Consider the following 19,975-nt stretch of genomic DNA (forward strand, 5'->3'; position numbering starts at 1 on the left):
TGGTTTCATTTGATGAGTATAACATAAATTAAAATTAACTTTGTTGGCTTGGCAAGTTATACTACAGTTGCCAAAGTTAGTCAGTGACATAAAACCAACAGACAAAAGCCAAGATCAATAAATTGTTGCATTTCAGATTAGACGTAAAAGGATACACGTAGAGTTAAATCTAGTTGGGTAGGTGTTCATGAGTTTAGATTTTGTGTTGAGCTTAATAACAGCATATACCTTAGATGCAGCCATTGTTGTTGCCTCTGTGTGCTCTTCTAAGGTGTTTTAGTGTTTTTCTTCAACATTTTTCTTGAATGTTGTATTCTTCTCTTACATTTTTGGGGAGTTTGTTTCTCTCAGATCTTTTTACCTTGGAAGGTGTGGGAGAAAATTACTGTTGGTGTCTATTTCTCCCTTGCATCACTTGCTGCACAGAATGACTTTTCTCTCGACGTTTTTATTTCTGATTGTATTGAACTGTTTCGATTTGCAAAGTATGGTCGCTAAGCAGTGCTTAATTTGTTTTTTTTTTAAAGTGTGTGCAGGAGTCCAATTTTTTTTAAGATCCTGCTGCCCAAATGCCAGTGTTGCCAAGTCCCACGGCTGCTTAATCTTGATTCCAAATCATGCTCTTTTTTCCCCCCACCATATACATCCTCTCTCTTTATCTGACTCTTGCAGGTCATTTTCCACCCCTCCTTTCTCTCTCTTTTTTTTTTTTTTACAGTTTTGCTATCATTCACTGTCTCAAATTAAGCACTGTCCATAAGTCTATACCTGTTAAGTATGTGGCTGTGTTTTGCATTCCTGAAAAGAGGTGAGATACTGTCCTGTACTGTAATATGTAGGCACAAATTATTACATTCCCCTCAGTGTGGTTCTCCGGTGGCCTGCACCCAAGGGAGACAAGCCGTCTTTGCTCTTTCTCTCATCTTTTTAGAGTGTGGACACACAGGAAAATCACTGCCTTGAAATGCAGAGTCAGTAGACCTCTTGGATCGTCATTTCCAAAGACTGTGCTCTGTGAACCATCATGGACTAGTGTTTCCTTGGACTTGCGACTACCAAAAACACTTATATACTACTGTATCACGAAGAGCACCTGGGTCTCCGTGTAATACTGTATTACCTAAAGGATGCTTTGGACTAGCTCCCCTAAACCTTTTGCTCATCCCCAAGGGAGTAACCAGAACAATTAAATACCCCCCACTGTGAACCAAAGCTCTTATGGCACCAAGCAAACAAAGCAAGTCATCACGATCCTCCCCAAAAGAGCTGTCTTGCCTCTTATCTCCAGGCATCTATCCATTCATCATTCCATCCACGTGCAGATATCCACAATTCCACCTTTATATTCAGTCATCCATTCAATCTTTTATCTATAATTCAGCCTTTTGTCATTCCTTCATTCCACCCATCCATATCCAACCCTATGCATCCATCTCCAAGCCTATCCTTCCATTTATTTATCCATCCATGTACCCTTTCACTCATCCTTCTCTCCATCCACCCATTTACTCATCAGTCCATCCTTTCTGCCATCCATCTATCATCCTTGCACTCATCCATCAGCCTTCCTCTCACTCACTCGTCCATCCAGCCACCCTTTCACTCAGCAATCCAATCATCAATCCTGCCACTCATCCTTTCACCTAACTACTCTTCCACCCACCCATTTACCCTTTCACTCATCCATTCATCCACACACCCATCCAAGCTTTCATTCACCCATCTACACTTCCTCACACTCATCCATCCATTCTTTCACTAATCCATCCATCTCCCTTTCATCCTTTCACTAATCCATGCTTTCACTCATTCATCCATCCAACCTTTCATCCTTCCACCCACCCACCCACCCTTACTCCCTTTCATTCATCCATACACACTTTCATCCATCCATTCTTTCAATCATCCATATATCCTTTCACTCCATCCATCCCTCCACACTTTCATTCCATCCATCGGTCCATCCTCTCTTTTACTTATCCCATCCATCAATCCATCTACCCTCTCTTTCACTCAGCCATTCATCCTTTCCCTCACTCATCCATACACCCTTTCACTCAACCATCCAGCCTTTTACCATCCATCCACCCTTTCACTAATGCAGTCATTCTTTCACTCATCCACCTTTTGATCGATCCGTTAAGTTCATCCATCTTCCCATTGACCATCCTTTAACTCACCCATCCATCCACCCTTTCACTCACACACCCATTCTTTCACTCTCTCCCCTTTGCCTGGCAAGTTGCAGACAGAAGAGGCCCGTCAAGAACTCCACCCCGCTGTAGCTTATAAAGTTGAGGGTTCGTGGCATCCCAGAATCCATCCTTTCACCCATCATCCATCCACCCTTTCAATGCGTCCATCTGCCCACCCTTTCACTCCACCCATCCTTACACTAATCCATCCTTTCTCATCATCCATCCACTCTTTCACTCATCCATCCACTCTTTCACTCATCCATCCATTCAATCTTTCATCCATCAACCCTCCCATGTATTCATTCATCTATTCTTTCACTTATCCATCCATCCACACTTTTATCCACCCACCCCTTCAATGTATCCATTCATTCTTTGACTCATCAATCCTTACATTCATCTTTTCATTCTTTCATTCATTCATCCATCCACCATTGGACTTACCCATCCACCCTTTCACTCACACACCTATCTATCAGTCCTCTCACTTACTAACCCAACCAACCACTCACCTTTCACGTTAATTATTCCGTTGGGGAGAGGATGTGGTCTCATAGCTAGACTGCCAACCTTGGAGCTGAAAACCCAAGATTCGACCATCGGGGTCGACTCCACATCCTGTGATTCTGGGCAAATCACTTAATCTCCTTTTGCCTACCGAAAAAAATGAATGTGTCGTTCTGTAACGTAACTGGTGCTTATATAAAGCGCTCCAATACCTTCGGGTCGAGTTCGCTCTATATAAATCTGCAAAAAAAAAAAAAATAGAGCCTTTTTTCACAGACAGAAGAGGCCCATCACAAATTCCACCCCGCATTAGCTGCTAAAGGCGGGGTTCATGACACACCTATGTCATCCCCATGTGACTTACATGAACAAAAAATTGAATTTCGATTCTCATGGATGAAGATTCATACGCTTATGTTGAAGATAGCCATACTTGATGAACTTTTCCAAAAGAGAAAAAAGTACATTTAGGTATGGCCTCCCCACCCCTTGCAGAGCACCACCTGTCTACTTTAGCGATTCATGAGTACGGTTGAGCTGTCGGTGTGAGTGTGTGTACAGCAGCTCCACTGTAGGCTGAAGGAGATACCAACCTGGTACCCTGTTGTCTTAGCTTCCCTCTGGATTTCTGTTTGTTTTTCAAAAACAAACTCCCAAGGTGGTCCCAAGCAGAGAAACCTAGTGCGGGTCACCCCACACTAGTTAGGACAGATTGAGCCTTACTATGACCTGGCGTATCGTCTGTCAGACCCAGCTGAGGCTCTGCAGCTTAAACCCCCTGCTTCTCACACCTCTAAAGGGGGAACCATGAGTTTGGAGGGTGAATGAACCACCATCTTATGATGTTTCACCTGCTCTGCCAAACTCCAGATGAGGCTCATGGTCTGCAACAGGCAAAAGAAGATATATAGAAATTGTTTATTCTAGTGGGCCATCTGTGCAAACTGTTGTGAATGTCTACAAAGCCTGGGCTTTTGGGATATTCAGAAACAGTTCCCATTGTATGTCACTCCATTAAAGCACACAAAAAGCCAGCAATGAGTATGATTTTCTAAATGGGAAAGCTAAGGAAACACACCCATTGTTAACGACGCACAGGGGTGAGGGTGTCTGTACCAGGCAAAATATTTTCCTTGGTGGTAGTAAAGTAAATTGATATGAGTGCAATTGCGCATTTCTGATACATTTAGTCATGTGCAGTGAACTGTTCATCTAGTGGACAATCTAGATTAGGAAGTGGGTTTCTGTGACATGCTCATGATATATTTTGTGCGAAAGGCAGTAATGTTTTTGTATTATTTGCAGAAAGCACCATCTTATACATTTCAAATTTCACTCACAAACCCATATTTTTCCATACCAGCACCAAATCTAGTCCAAACATTAGAGGAAACCGAGATTTTTGAAACAGCCATAGGATATTTGTCTTGGACAGCGTTGTGTTTGACTTTGTACTCAATGGTGCAGGGTGATGGACTTGTGTTCTGTGCACTCTGCATAATGTCATCTTAGGTTCTAGTAAGATATAAAGCTCGTGTGTCTTAGCATCCCTTCCACAGTGAAACTTTAATCACAATGGAGATCTCTCTGGAAGTGTCTGGATCATGAAAAGTCATTTATGAATGAGCTCTTGACCTTGTAAAAGGCAAATTTTGATGTTTACGGTTTTCGTTCTAGATTCTAAGCAGCCTGCATGTACAGCCCCTTTGTCTATGGCTGTTTTCTCAAAAGCGCAGCTAGATACTTGAGTACAGTGTGAGTGGTAGAGGTGGGCGAGCAACTTAAAGCTCGAGCCAGGCTTGAGCCAGAGGCTGGGCTCTGGCTCTGGCTCGAATGGAGGTCCTCATGGAACCTCCAGCCTAAAACAAGCGAAATTGTCATGTGGCCTTCCTCTACCCTCATGCACAAAGTTAATAAAAACACAGCGTTAGCATTTGAGGTAAAAAGAAGAGGTAAATAGATACCAATGCAATGAATGATGTGTGCAAAGTGAAGCCAGAAAACCTGAGATTATTCCCGAGTTCTCTGCTTAACCAAACAGTGTGATCTTAGGCAAATATTTTCTTTGAGCAATCCCTCTTTTTCTTCATTACCTCTCAATAACCTAAAGTGTAACTTATTAAGGTCAAAACTGCTGCATTTTAAATAAATTCACTTTTTTCTAATTCCGAAGAGACTTTATCATATTTTATGTGATGTTTGTTGAATAATTTACTTGGCAGCTATTCCTAGGGTGTGGCTCATGCACAGGCACTTAGAGCAGACGCAGACCCTTGGCTCGGCTCTCCCTGTTATTTTGTTGGCTCACCCACCACTAGTGAGTGCTACGCATTGTACCCTTTATGCAAGAGAACGAATCAGGACCTCAAGTGAGATGGTCATGTAAGCGCTTTGATCAAGATCGATGAGCTGTGCTGCCACTATGATCTAAAATTGATCTTTAGAGACAACAGTCAACGTAGTTTCAGAGCCATGAGAGGGACAACTTAAAGATTGCAATTGATCCAGAAATTGATTTGCCTCTATGAATGAAAAAAACTCAAAGGTAACTTCCTTTTCTACTATTTTGGTAAGGAGTGGAAGCAGCAAAAGTAGGTGAAATATAGTAAGTACTTTGGGGTCTGGAGTCACTTTAAAAAAATGAGAAACTGCAGAAGCTTTTTCAGTTGGTGAGACAGCTCATCTCGATGAGTGACAGAGGGAGGGATCAGGTGTGTACTCCTCCTTAGGTAGGAGGCAGCATGGGTGTGCACCTTGCCTTTCTTCGCTTACAGCCCATCACAGCAGTTTCTGTGTTCCTTTCACGTCCCCCTGGGCAGAGCTCAAACCTGTCAAACAGCTATTCTTACTCTGCAGAGCAAGCATCTGGTGTTATTGTGCTCACTATGATATGCAAAGAGGTGGTTGGTGACAACAGCATCTGTGACCTCCAAAACCACAAGGCGATCTGGCCAGTGTATCCTATGTGCCTCCCGTGAACAGAGCGTACAGCTTATACCACACTTGGGATAAGATGTTGGGTGGCTACAGAGAAGCTTCTTTATTGCTTTTGAGAACATACAGATGCCTGCTGAGAACGTGACCAAATATTGATCTAAGACTCTATAAACATAATTTTTGTTAATGGCAAAACAGTGATACTTCGGATCTTCAAACAAACTTGAACCTAAACATAAAGTAGTGGATATCAGAGCTTACACCCATCCTAGACAGAGTAACCTGTGAACCAGGGAACTAATGTAGAGGCTCAAATAAAGGTAGAATACAAATCTAAAACTTATGAACATGTCCTCTGTTAGAAAGAAAGCATCCACTATAGTAGAATGGTAACTGCTAGAATTACTTTAGTACTTCCACGCAAGGGGAATCATGACACTTCACATGGAACTGATTGGTTTCCGAGTCCGATTCCTTGCAAAAAAATGCTTGATAAAGGATGGAGAAGAGTTGTAGTGTGTGTGAGAGAGAGTGGAAGGGAGGTAGAGAGAGAGAGAGAGGGAGAGAGAAAACGTGAGAGAGAGAGAGAGAGAGAGAGAGAGAGAGAGGAGAAAGAGACAAAGAAATCAAGAGAGTGAGTGATGGTGAGAGAGCGAGAAAAGTCAGTGACATCACTGGTGACATCATCCACAGAACCTCTAACACACCCACTCACACCCCCATACATTTTCTCGTATGCCCACTCACTTACCCACACAACCACTCACATACCCATTCACAGACCCATACCAGTACTCACACACCCACTCACTTCTCCATAGAGCCACTCACACATCTACTGGTTCACTCATGCAGCCCCTCAAACAACCATTCACTCACTCAAACAGCTGCTGATACAAGCACTCACTCACCCATACAGCCACTCACACAGCCACACACTCAGCCATTAAAGCTACTCACACACCCCCTTATTCACCTACACAGCCGCTCACACACTCACTCACACACCCACATAATCATGTACATACCCAGTCACACATACAAAGAAGCACTCACACATCCACTCACTCACCTATGCAGCCATTCACACAGCTACTCACTCACCAATACAGCCACTCATACACCGACTCACTTAACCAAACAGCCACTCGCTCACTCATACAGCCACTTACACACCCAGTCACTCACCCATACGGTCACTACACACTCACTTACCCACCCACCCATAAAGCCACTCATGCTGCCATTCACTCACCCATACAGTCACTAACACACCCACTCACTCACCAGTACAGCCACTCACACCATCTCACTCACTCACACAGCTACTCACACACCCATGTATACACCCATACAGCAACTCACAGACCCATACACGCAAGGATACATACAGTCACTCACAATATATGTTAGAAGTAGTATCACTCAGTAGTAGTGCACATAAATGAACTTTTGTAGTAGGTTAGTATATATGTTTAACACCCTTAAACTCTTAAAAACACTTCCACTAGCTGGATGATGCAATCAGTGGAGTCATTTGAGATGTCATCAGGGATGTCACTGACCATGTCATGTTTGATGTAATATGTGAGGTCATGCAATGCATTGTGAGTGCGTAAATTATAGTTAGCTCAGGTAACTATAACTGCTGAATTTCACTGATTTTGTATGAGTGAAATCTGAGCCTAATTAGAATGTTGCTGTAACCTTTGGTTTTTTTGCAGTGAATATATGTTTTTATATCAAATGAAAAGGAGCATTCAGGTCTATACAGGATTATCTGTTACAAAATCAACAGGTGGTTAAACTGTTCTCTAGCAATAGTTTTGCGAGTTGCTTGATTCCAATTTTATAAAAAAAATGCCAATGTGACAGAAGCAATCCATTCGGCCCAGCCAACGCGTTTCGTCCCTGTGGGACTTCATCAGGGCTTGATCAATATCCCAATGTTTTCATCCACCCAGTGTTGGCTCCTGTTATCTCGTAAATCCTCATAGATACAATTTTGTACCACTGGATGGCGTGTTGCGCTCCCATCTTATCTTCATCCTTTCGGCTTCCTGGTTCGAATGTTCTATGAGTTCACGTTGAGTTGAAATGTGTAACCTATATGCTATATGTGTCTTTAGTTAAAATAGATGTTAGAAACAATTGTTTTGTATGGTGTGAGTTTTTTGGGAGTTGAAGTGTAACTGGTGATAACTTTCTGCTACATGATCAGCCCAGCCTGCACCCATTCATTTCTGTGAAATCATTGAGTTGCCAGCACATGTCGAAGTGAAATAAATCCAGTGTTTCCTGAGGTGGTGTTTGAAAAACGTGTTTGGTTATTGTGGATATGGGTGTGTTTTCTCTGAAGAGGGTGTGATTGCACAGAGAAACATGTAATCTGAAGATTTCAGGAAGATATACAAAGGGAGAGACTGTGCCCTTCTGACTATGCGTCAGTCTCTGGTAACAGGAGTCCCTCCTTCCTTTGTTCGCTAGTTGTCAATTCCCCGCCTTGTGTGAGCCAGAATAATTCATATTTTCCCTTGTGCTTCAATTCCTGTATGTGCAAAGACTGGGGGCTTTCATAAATGTTGTATGTCACAATATTCAGCAGAAAAAATATCAACCCATATTTATTATTTATTTAGTGTTTTATCGAGCGCGAGCGCGAGCGTGACCCGTTAGGGTATCAGAGCGCTTTACAGGGATAACACGTTGTATACAAGTATGAAGTAGTCAATGAAAAAAAACAAATAAAAACGTGAGTAGAAGGAGGTGAAACATTTGGGGAATAACAGGGTGTATACAATGTTCAGATCATAATGCAGAGACATCCAGCAAATACATTTGTGGGAGTACAAGGTCAGTACAAGATGCATAGCAGGCATATCTATACAGAGTGCAGAATGCCGACTATTTATTGTCGTAAAGGTAAGTATATATAGGTAAGTGTAGGTTAGTCCACATTTATGTGCTCTATATGTATGTATCTTACCAAGTTGCATAGATGTGGAGTTAAGTCTAGTAAATCTGTCATACATATATATACGTATCTGTATGACATAGTAGTACTCTAAAATGTGCACTCAGTATTGCTGCAGGTGGACAGCCAGCTCCTATTATTGTGATTGAGCACTCTTAAAAGAGGCTGACTTCATTTCTAAGTGTAATAATATCCATACACTTACTTGAATGAGGTCCTCTGCCTCTATGAACATTTTAATAGAAACACCAAGCAAAATGACCTACAGGTTTGGCTGAGAGCAGTGGGATGCTGAATGGTGGTCAGCCAGTCTTCCTTTCTCATTGACCTGTCAGGAACGAGGTCAAATGGTTTCCTTGTGCTCCCACCCACCTCACGCACAGAAACGCCTTACGTGGAGGCCAGTGTTGACCAGGCAGAGGGGTCAGTGTGGGGGTGTGGTACACACCATGCTGTTTTTATAGTTCCTCTACCACATTTTTAACAGTGTGCAGGAGTAAAGCTAAGCAAAAAGTAGGAGCGAAAATTCCTTAATGTTGACTGCTGTGAACAGACGAGAAGTTATTAAATAAGTGGATGTTAACAGGTTGAGGAGAGACTGTGTGATGCAGCAGCTTCCTTTAAAGGTCACAGTTTGACCCTCATGCTTACCATGGCGATCCATGTTGATGGATGTGCTACACTTTATGCACTCAGCTTCCAAGTGAGCCATCTCCTGAGTCTCTAGTCTGAGGGAGACCAGAGATACCGACTGCCACCTAATGCGGGGACGGTGACTGAGACTGATAGAGGCGTGAATTGCCCTATTGCACAAGCATTTTCTGATGTGCATCCACAATTTCTCCTGGGCACACATTGTTTGATACCAAATACTTGCATATCCTATTACAGAGGAGTAATGTTTTGGGGTGCAATGTCAAACCTTTTAAAAATTGCGTTATTTCATGAGATCCTTTTTCAAAATATCTGTTCAACCCAAGGATTTTACCCAATGTATCTGAAAAAAATCTTTGCAAACCATTATTTAGACCTATTCTTGTTTAAAAGGTTCTTCATTAAAAAAAAATCTCATCCTACTTTCCTTGACATGGGACAAAAAATGAGTGATTCAGTTGCTGTTTTTGGTGAAATTGGGAATTAGATGGAAAGATGGATTGCATATTATTCCCCAGGTCTAATAAAGCTCGGACGTCTTGTTTGCAGAAGATATGAGTTTGCTGCAAGTCAGATCCGGAAACTAAAAAATAGGACAAACTTTGACATTTTGGAATTGGGCTTGTGCGACTGCACACTTAAAAATTTTGAGCACGTGGTATGTATTAGAGTCTTTGATTTATATACTAAAATTCATTTTGTTGAATTTTTTAAAGAGAAAGCAAGTAGTGATTGGCATCTGGCTCTCTAGCAGCCTTGTTTCCATTAAAAGTAGCCGTTTTAAGTACAACAACACCTGAAAGCCAGAGTTTATTTAATGCATCTTTAATCTACAAATGCTTACTTTGTTATGCATCTATATACCTTCCATGTATTTATGGATCTATATATTTATCTCTTTTCTTCTAATTCAGCATATCCAATGTGCTACCCTATTTCTCATCCTATACCTCTCTCAATATATCCCCTACCTCAAGTTTCTGACTCATCTCAAACCTCTTTCTACTACTCTTTCCAATGCACTGCCCTATTTCTCACCATATTCCTCTATCAATGTATCCTCTACCCCACTCTCTCATTCATCCCAAACCCCATACCACTACTATGATCCCCAAAATAACCCTTTATAGACTGTTTCCTACTCTACCCCTCCTTGCATCATCTCATACCTCTTTTACTATTCAGATCCCCCCCAAAAAGCCTTTCTAAACCCTTCCCTCTGACTCTTCCCCCTCCACATCCCTTTTACTCATCCCAAGCCTCCTCCTACTGCTATGACCTCCAAAACAAGCAAAAAAGTATAAATTCTTTCCTCTTTTATCCCTCCACTATCCTTTTCAATACAAATACCTGACTAACATGTCCACCTCTGAAATTAATTTAATATTTTACTATACTAATTCACCACCAATCCTTTATGAGTTCTGTAGTAGCGTGCTACTCGCCAAAAAAGTGCTTCAACACCTCATCAGGGGTCGCAAGCGCTATATAAATGCAAACTTTTTTCCCTCTTCTATCCTTCCGCTATCCTTCTCAATCCAAACAACTGACCAACATATCCACCACTCAAATTTCTTTCATATTTCACTATACTAATTCATCACTAATCCTTTATGGGTTCCGGAGAAGAGTGTTTTTCAGAGAAAACACTTCAACACCCCATCAGGGGTAGCAAGCGCTATATAAATGCAAACCTTTTTCCCTCTTCTATCCCTCCACTATCCTTCTGAATCCAAATAACTGACTAACATATCCCCCACTCAAATTAATTTCATATTTCACTATACTAGTTCACCACTAATCCTTTATGGGTTCTGGAGTAGTGTGCAACTGGCAGAAAAAGCACTTGGATGCCTCATCAGGGGTAGTAAGCGCTATGCAATTACAATACAATACAATACAATACAATTGTGGTTAAACTAACTGATTAGTCGCATGAGGTGAGGCATCTACACATTATTAAGTGAACCCCTGACTGGGAACTCTGGTGAATTCTAAAAGCTCCTATTGTTATTTGTCTAGAGGCTTTAGGCCGAACCTCCAAAGAAATCTATTCTTGTAATTCAGGCTTATATATGAAAATGTATCAATTTAAAGGCCCCATTCTCTAACAAAATTCTGAAATCTAAGCTCAGCGATTAATTCACTTACATGTGTGCAGGTTTACAAATGTTTTGAAGTTTCAAAGCATACTCCTGGACACCTGCGGCAGTGGCAGGATGGCAGGAAATGAATGAAAGCCAGGAGCGGGTTAGGGATGCACCTGGATGGCTGTTGGCTGTTTCCCTGGGATTTTTTCTGGTTGTTCCAGAACAGGAGTGGGTGTAACCCTGTGAGCCTCGAGCACAGGCATCAACAAGGTGTGCTCTTGTGCCCGAGGCTTGTTGTTCAGCAGACGCCTGTTTACCTGGTGCAGGAGGGAGGAAGAAGGAGGTGTGCCAGAAATAAGGGACGGTGGGCACTGGGCAGTGCAGAGCTATTCTGGAGCAGGCTGCTGCAGGACTCGCTGGCATTGTGACACCTTTCCGACCTTCGTTGCTGTGGCCTTGAGCTGTCTTTCCGCTTACTGACAAGGCACTTCCTGGCCTGTATCCTGACATGGAGCAGACATAACACACTGCCCATTTCGTCACAACACAGCAGAGAAGTGCTTTGCCTCCCCAGACTGTGATAGTCGCTTCCCTCTCTGCTTCAAAAGCTGGGCTGTTTTTTCTTAGTATATGTTTGTGGTACTCTAAGCCAGTTACGGCCAGATTCACTACAATTTTGCATTGGGGTTTGAACACTTTTTTGGCTCAGCCCCAAGACAAAATCATTTTTGCCATTTACTAAGCCACTGTGCCTGCTTTAGTAAATAGAAAGTAATGCAAGGCAGTGCATAGATCTACCTTGCATCACATTGCATCAGGTGGATGCTACACAGGTGGAGCATGGACGTTCCCATACATCCACCCAGATTAAAAAGGACTTGTACACCTGGGTTTGCGCCAAAATGGTCCACCTAGCTGAGGCTGGCGTAATGAGGAGAAATTGCGTTATTTCTCCTCGTTACTTCCTCTTTCCATGTATTTTGCATCCTGCAGCACACATAGAAAGAGGAATGAATATGCATCTAAGGATTGTTTTTGGACAGGAACTGTCCCTTCCTTCACAAAAACAATCCAGTGGGCAGTGCAGGCAACCATGCACTATATTGTGTGTTGCCACTAGGCAGCACACAGTGCGCCAACACAAAGAGTGAGTAGAAATTATCCCTATCTTTGTAAATATGGAGCATTTCTGCTCTCTCCCTTAAACACAACACAGCACAGCAAGTTCCCTTGGTGCACCACATTGCGTGAAATAATAATGGATGTGCCCCCTAGGGCTTATTCTGTCCTACTGGATGGCACCTTTTTATTTTATTATTTTATTTCAATGTGATTATAGTTCTAGATTCAGTACAGGGCTCTCGTACCCTCAGCCTTATGTTTTGTAACTATCATAACATGTATGTATGTATTTCTATAGAGCAACACTAGCAAAAAGGCAGTAGAGACCTGTACATGGTCAAAGACAAGCATAAAGACAACAAGAAAAGAGGAAGCAGGGTTGTGAGAGGTTGATGCATTATGATGCAGTGTTCTTTAAAGACGTGAGTCTTCAGCCGTAAAATAAATATCAAAGTCACAGACCATAAGTCTCACGCATAACGAATATGTCCCATCTTTAGAGGTCAGATTAAGGGCCAGATCTAGAAGCAAACTATATAAAGTCAGTCACTAAGGCGAAGGACGTTGCGTTTGCCATCCTGACGGACAACCGTTTACTAACAGTTACAGATCACTCCTTCTATGTCCCATGATAGGAACCACAATTATGGTGGTTCCTCTCAATGTACAAAAATACAAAAGGTTTAGTGAGTGAAAAGCCTCCATCAGTTTTGATGGCCTTCCACCAAACTCTTGCAAACCTTTTGTTTTTCAATAGCAAACTCCTAAAGTGGGAATTCGTTAATGAGAAACAAAACAATAATGGCCCCCACCCACGCCCAGGGAGTTTTTCCCTTGGAGGTCGGGGTCATTATTTGTTTTTTTCTGTCCCTCATCTCCCAGGCAGACAGGCAAAAACATATCTATCCATCCTCCCAAAATAGGATGGGCAATGTAATGCTCTTCTTCCGGCGGACCCTACTTGGTCAGAGGAAGCTGACCATCAACGAAGCCAATGGGTGCTCCATCAACAGAAATCTAACCCTTAATAGGATGGACAGACCATATGTTTGCCAGGCAGAGTAACTCTGTTGCATTTGTAACAGGGTACCCTTTCCGCCAAACTCGAAATCACCCCCTCAGTCCTCAGTAACAGTAGACTAAATGCCACATCTGCAGAGCGGCAATAGAACTTGAACTCTAAATACAGCTCAGTTCAGAGCTCCACATTGTGCAGAGAAGTTCTTTGGAGTTGTACAGACTTCACAAAGTAATTCCACCACAGGGAAATCCCCATACAGTTCCTTTAAGTTGTTTAAAGAAGCTGCTTTGAAAACGTAAAGTTTTGTTTCATTACTTTTGTAAACCAATAGTCTAATGTAGTCAGGATTAGTGTTGGCCTACTTATTTAAATTAATTATGAATCTTTATGTAAATTCACTGTTCTCGCTTCATGTAGTGTCATGGTTGTCAGTTATGGGACATCACTTCCTGTGACATCATAAAATATGCTAATTAGTTCCTACTGCTGAGAAACTTCTAAGCTCTGTATAGTACAAGAGTATAAGTCATTAGACCAGAAATGTTAGAAGTTGAGGACCGAGAAAGAGAGGGAAGGACAGAGGGAGAGAGTAAGAGAAATTAAAGGAAAAGAAAGTTCCAAAAGGGAATCAGGAGTTATAAAATGGAAAGACATGAATGACTTGGGGGAAAAAGAGGAGAGATACCAGAGTTAAGGTCTAACTTATTGCATAAAAATACAGACCAGCATCAGTGGGTATCATATTACACACCAGCATCAGTGGTCATCATAGCGCTGCTACAGCTGCCACTCTTCCATAGGGATAGCAAAATGTCATTTAACCTAAGGTGGCAGAAATCCTCTTAATGTCCATGATGAGAATTGGCAGAAGATGAGCGGACTAACAAAGAAAAGACTGATAGACACACCTGGGAACTTCTGGATTTGATTCACCCTACGATTGGTCACCAAGCCATTGCTGATGTGTGTGACCTGCTACTGTACATCAGAGAACATGCAGTTGATGATTAAATATTAACAATCCACACATATATTTATAACAGCACACATTATAACATGTTTATCGAGCAACTAAGAAGAAACTGAGCTATAAATACAGTAGGATCAAGAGATGTTGCATTCAAATATGTCACTGAGAAAATAACCTCTGGTCCTTAGGTAGGATCTAAATCCCAGAGAACTAAAACTAAGCCCTGAAAGTTCCTATGTTTGCTCATAGAAGTATATATACTACACAGAGCAGCAAGTGGCCAATCAAAGAAGAGGAGACAGTATAAAGGAAGAATGTTTTGAAAGTTATCGATAACAGATTTTGAAGTCATGGAGAGAGAGAAACAACAGGAAGAATAATGGTAGTATAAGAGTGGGTAGGGATAATGGAGGTGCATTACAGACAGAGTCGAAAGTTTGAAGGTGTACATTGGTGCTAGGAAGATTATGGCTTGAGGATAAGCTAAGAAAGAGGAACAGTGAGAAGACAAGGATAGAAGAGAGCCATGATAGGAGAAAAGCTTGGAGTGGTGATGAATGTCTGAAAGAAGTGAAGAGGCAGCGATGAATTGTGGGAGGTGGTACTGTGCACACTAGAAGCAAAGAGAGTGAAAAGCAGGTTTAAAAATATGAAAAGGATGTCACGACTGAGACAGGAAGGGAGTAGAAGGGGATTCGCTGTCTGCAAAGAGCTGCGATTGAGATGGCAGATCCTGGGTGGAAAAAGTGACAAAGAATGTGATTTTATATGAACAGTAAAAACAGAAACAGAGGTAAGGAATAATATAGAAATACAATGAGGTCTATATAAATTTTGGACAAAGAGTCTTTAATGTCTTTATGTTAAAAAAAAATCACGCACACTGAACATACAAGTGGAGACACATTTGTAGTGAAAAATAAAAGCAAAAGAAGAAGGCTCAGGCATTTACAGGGGCTTGGATTTAAATGTACAATTGTCCACGCAAATACAAAGAGCAACACCATAGCACAATACAATGAGCAATTATGAAAGTGTCAAGGTGTACAGAGTCGACGAAGTTTCAATCCCACTTAACTTGATACTGGGATCATCATCAAGACATAAGATTATATGCCCGAGATTAATGCCTATAAAACAGTTCTGAATGTCCACAAATAGAGGACCCGGATATTAGCTAGTCCATCCGACACTCCCGTGAGTGCTGAAGTTTCTGCGGGGTTCCTGAGGGAACAGATTCCCTATGTGTGTGCTGTGCGATCCGTGGTGGGTTCATCTATGCCGGAACTTTGGGAGGAGTCAAGACAAACGTGTCCCCGATTTTATGTTCTGTGTGCGTGATTCTTCTTCAATATAAAGACGTTAAAAGACTTTGTCCGGATGGACAAAAAAATGTATATAGATCTCATTGTACTGAAACATCTACACATTTTTTCTTTTTAAAGTACACAGCTATTACTTTATAATGCTCTCTGGTCTGTCGTAGGTTCTAGTTTGTACTACATAAAATAAATAAAAACAATTATTTTCTATCACTGGATGATGGGAGAAATCAGACCTATTGCAAAGTGGATATCAGTCACGTGTTATCTGAGTCTGTGAGTAACCCTATGTTTGTGGACTATGGAGCTACAGATTAGTTTTATTTAACCTGGGCATTTACTTTTTATTGTGTATGTTTTTATGTAGCCTGGGTATTTACTTTGTAATGCGTATGTATGTGTGTATGGTTAATGTGGTATTTCTATAGCACGGACCTAACCAAAAAGTATTGAAGTTCTGTACAGTGTCCAAGAAAAGCATAAAGTCAATGAGCAATAGAATAGGTAACTGATTTGTGGACAATTAATACATTCATATGTGGTGTTCTTTAAAGAGGTGTGGCAACAACTCTTTCCTAAGGTAGAGCGGCATTGGGCCAGTCGTGATGAATATGGGGACGTAGTTCCGGATCCTGGGTGCTTAGATGGGAAAGACCTGCTGCCTTGTTTTTTGTATCTTTTACACTTCTTAGACTGCAGTCTTATGGTGTCCTGACTGTAGTTGTGCCGAGAGCCACTAGAAATGGTAAGCTTGTCTGCAAGATAAGTAGGGTGCTGGTCGTGATGGCATTGTAAATGTTGCAGCTGGTTATGAAGGTGGTGAGGGCTGGCAAGAAGAGCCAATGATGTAGGAAAAAATGGTTCCCTAGGAGTTACAAAACATAGGCACTGGAGGAGGTGTTGTGCCTCCTCATCAGAGCCTAAATATTGATGGAGGCTCTCAAAGGCCCTGATGAAAGGGGAAAAGGGAAAACTAAGAAATGTGGGCTAAAAGTGGCAGAGAGATATGAGTTGTCAAGAGAAGCGGTGTTGAATGTTGTATTAGCCAGAGAGGTGATCTAGAAATTTCATAGACGGAATAGTTAGAATACTGCTTCAGCTGCTGGGTTCTGTGCTTGACCCCATCATCACAGTTTCAAATCTCAGTGGTTCAACTCAGCTTTTCTTCCTTCCGAGGTTAATAAAATGAGTACATGAAACACCTTTATCTATGAGAAGCTCCAGGAAATCTCTTGGAGGGAAAGTTTTAAAAATTCATCTGTTTTGTAATTTTGGAATTACTGGTAGAAAGAGACAAACAAAAACAAACTGGAGAAGGGAAAATAGTAGCCTGGATTCATAGAGTCCTGAGCTGCAGAAATGGTGAGAGAGGACAAGGAGGCGAGTGGGATGGAAGACCTAGAGTTGTCTTAGAGATGGCAAAGAAGGGCTAGACTTGCTTGGAGGGAGAGAGAGAGAGGGCCAGCAGAAAGTCAGGCGAGGCAGTGTGTGTCTTAGGGAGGATATGGAAGAGATAAACAGATGAAGACAGAGCAGGTAAATGAAATTGAAGACAGGGAGATGTTCTGGAGAGTGCAAAGTGGAGCTTAATTGGAGGGGAGCAAGAAATGAGAGAGAGTGAGAAACAGTGCAAGTAACTTGAAGGGGAACAGAGTTGTGACCTTTCAGGGGCAGAGGTAGAGAAGGAGAAGATGGCATTGAAAGAGACAAAGGCCTGATACCTGGCAGAGAGAGTAAGAAGGAATTGGTGTATAGAAGGCAAGCAGACAGGAGATGCTGAAGAAAGAGAGTGTTGCGCCCTGGTGAACAGAACAGCTGCAGATAGGTGTCTTAGAGATGGATGGCAAGGAAGACTTAGGATCCGATGGGGGTGAGGGACCAATAAAAGCTGAGGGGAAACAGAAAAAGATTGAGCGTGATCAATCACAGTGAGGTTAGAGTCAGCTCTTGATGGACAAAATGAATGGAGGACAAAGGGGACATCAGACAGAGAGGCAGTGTGGGAAGAGAAACTGACATTAATACATTAAAGAGTGTGAAAGGAAAGAGCAGGAAAGGAAGAAAAGGGTGAAAGAAGGAAAACAGTGAAAAATTACAAGAATTGGAGGAGAGATATAAAGGAGAGCGGGAGGGGCAGACTCAGAAGAGACGAGTGACGTAAGACTCGAACAGAATTAGGAGGTTCACCTTGATTCCACCCTTCCCCGCTCTCTTTGTTAATCCTGCCTCTGGGAGCGGGAACAGTTACTGCGTTCAGACTTCACCCTGTCCTTTCAGCAGATGAAAGCAGGAGCGGATGAAAGCTTTGTATCTGGAGATGTGAGGGGTAGGAGCAGAAGTCAGCCTCTTCCTTTCACACAGAGGGATACGGAGGCTTAACTGCGGCTGGCAGTCATCAATAATTGCACATAACCCGGGCTACAATTACAAGCGATGGATGGGTCCATCTCTCTGGAGATTGTGGCTCTAGGGGGTAAGGAGCTGTGCAGGAACAAGGAGGGGGCCTGAGATCAGCCCAACTGAGCTTCTCAAGCGCAGTAGGGGACTACCAGTACGCCCATGACAGTACCCAGGCTTTCAGTTGCTTCTCATATATTTTATTATGATATGCTGTCAATTTGCTTTAGGATTTATTTTTAATTCCTGGAACCTTAAAGTAAATGGAAATTTTCATCTATCATTTAAAAGGGAACTCCAGCTCTGAACTATGTCCATATATCCATTCGAAGGTCATATATCTACACTGATCTCACGTAGCAAATGAAAGAAGGTCATAATGCTGCATAAGCAATAGCACGGAATGTTTGTGTAATTTTAGTGCTGCATATTTATGAGGCGGTGCATCAAACACACCGCTCTCAAACACTTGGAATCGGATAAAAGGGATCATGCTTTCTAACCTTGTGTCTCTAGATAAAGAAGAAGGAAATACCCTCAGTAATAGAAAGTTATAGGTCTCTGTGATGGATAGCTGTGTGCCACAACTTTTATTCAGAAATATCATCTAATAAAACTATTTTTCAATAAATATAATCTACAAAAAAGTTGACCCACTCAAGGTAGAGTTCTTTTATTTACTCTTTTGGGGCAGTATATTTTTTTAAGATATCTAGGACACGATAATAATGTCAGACGATAATCAGACAACAATATATCAGTACCACACCGTGATGGATACCAGTCGGGCAGAGGATAATAAAAGGAATGGGATCTGTTTTTTTTGTGCATATGGACCAGGACCAGGGAGGGCAATATGACCAGATTAAGGCCTGAGTTAGTGGAGGTTGGTAATGTAGGATCATGTGAAAACGTTGGTAGTTGAATTTCCTCCCTAAATGTGTTTACTTTGAAGAAAGGAAAATATTAAAATTACAAAGGCTGCTTGTCGGTGGGAGGATCCCTGATGCACCAGGTGAACTTAAAGGGGATGACACGTTGAAGGTGACATAAAGCTAGAAGGAATGGTATAAACTCGGAAAATAAGAAAAATACATTTCAACATTAAGAAAAGGTTTCTAAGCAGATGAGTAAGTAACCTGCAGTATTAGGTGGGTGGACATTCATCACAACTTCAAACATGTCCTTGTTCTTGATTAAGTAATAGGCACTTTTGTATAGAGGTTGTGCCTCGCCTAAAGATAGTACTTTGTAATGATGATTCATAACCACAAAAAAACACCTCTCTTATGTGAATGTGTGGCTTTACTATTCACAGGAATACATTATTCAATCAAAAATGAAAAATCTACTTGAATAAGGGAACATTTTTATTAGTCTAAAATTTAAATTTGCTCTTTATCTGGCTGTGCTCCCAATACGTTTATAGCTATCTTCATAAAAACACTGTTTTCAGGACTTTTAAGCCTGCACGAATGCTTCTACCAAACCAAGGCGTATCCCACAGTTTGTGTGATCCTTGGATTAAGTCAAATGTTTGATTGTGCCAATTGATGCAAAAGCTGCAGGATTATTTAATCTTGGAAAAATTATCACCTGTGATGGTTGTTAAAATGAGGGCTGATCCAATCATTAATATCCTTTTCTCAAGAAGAGGACCAATCACACATTTCCTTGTTTTAAAAATCAACATACACCGTCGCTTGCATACTGTAACCATGTATTTTGTAAAGTTCTAGCTGTTCACCGCTGCAGCTTACGAGTGCTGATAACAGATGGATAT

At 41.7% G+C, this 19,975-nt stretch overlaps 1 protein-coding gene across 4 annotated transcripts in view; it reads left to right on the forward strand.

Moving 5' to 3' along the window:
• EPB41L1 (erythrocyte membrane protein band 4.1 like 1) overlaps positions 1 to 19,975 on the forward strand; it is a 595,815-nt gene that overhangs the window by 110,471 nt on the left and 465,369 nt on the right. The window lies entirely within an intron of this gene.

The sequence above is a fragment of the Triturus cristatus genome, chromosome 7 (assembly GCF_964204655.1).
Source record: "Triturus cristatus chromosome 7, aTriCri1.1, whole genome shotgun sequence".
Taxonomy (NCBI): domain Eukaryota; kingdom Metazoa; phylum Chordata; class Amphibia; order Caudata; family Salamandridae; genus Triturus; species Triturus cristatus.